At 32.0% G+C, this 829-nt stretch overlaps 1 protein-coding gene across 3 annotated transcripts in view; it reads right to left on the bottom strand.

The window, feature by feature from the left end:
• RNF150 (ring finger protein 150) overlaps nt 1-829 on the bottom strand; it is a 314110-nt gene that overhangs the window by 215487 nt on the left and 97794 nt on the right. The window lies entirely within an intron of this gene.

The following is an 829-nucleotide window of genomic DNA, read 5'->3' as shown; positions in this document are numbered from 1 at the left end:
ATGCATACAATATTGTTCAGTCATAAAAAGAAATTAAGTTCTGATACATGCTATGCCATAGGCGAACCTGGAAAATATTATGCTAAGTGAAATCAATCAGATATAAAAGGACAAATGTTGTACGAGCCCACTTATATGAAATATCTAGAATAGGCAAATATAGAGACAAAGGTTTATTAGTGTTTACCAGAGGTTGAGGGGGGGAGAGATGAGGAGTCCTTACGGGGTACTAAGTTTCTGTTTGGGGTGAGGAAAACTTTTGGAAATAGGTAGTGGTGATGGTTGCACAACATAGTGAAGGTAATTAATGTCATTGAATTGAGCACTAAAAAATGGTTAAAATGGCAAATTTTACTGTTATACATATTTTACGACAATTAAAAACCAAAACACTCTGTTGATGGTTTAACCCTCAGTCATTTTCTTTGGTCCATAATTGCAAAACATTTTTGTTTTTAGATTTATAACACTAATTAGCATGATGAATCTATTGAAATTTTTTTCATTTTTACAATATTTTCTCCAATCACCTTTGTACACACATCTGTCTTCAGTTTTCTACTTATAAACCTTATCAAGTAAATTTGAGTACACAAACATAATAAAAGAAGAAGGAATATTTTCACATGAACCTTTAGGAAAATGGAGTAATCTAGGTTCATGTCACATAATGTTACATGATGAAGTCCTTCCTAGTGAAGGACTGACTAAATGAAAACATTGTATTTACTTTTTTTCCTAGTATATCATCACAGAATGAGATTTTACTTGTATGATTAACTTCACCATTATCATTTGTAGTCTAGAGGGTTGTTGTCTGTCTCTTTGC

This window comes from Trichechus manatus, unplaced genomic scaffold (genome assembly GCF_000243295.1).
Source record: "Trichechus manatus latirostris isolate Lorelei unplaced genomic scaffold, TriManLat1.0 scaffold00139, whole genome shotgun sequence".
In the NCBI taxonomy this organism is placed as follows: Eukaryota; Metazoa; Chordata; class Mammalia; order Sirenia; family Trichechidae; genus Trichechus; species Trichechus manatus.
Note: the sequence above shows the minus strand (reverse complement) of the source record. Positions and strands in the feature narration are given on the sequence as shown.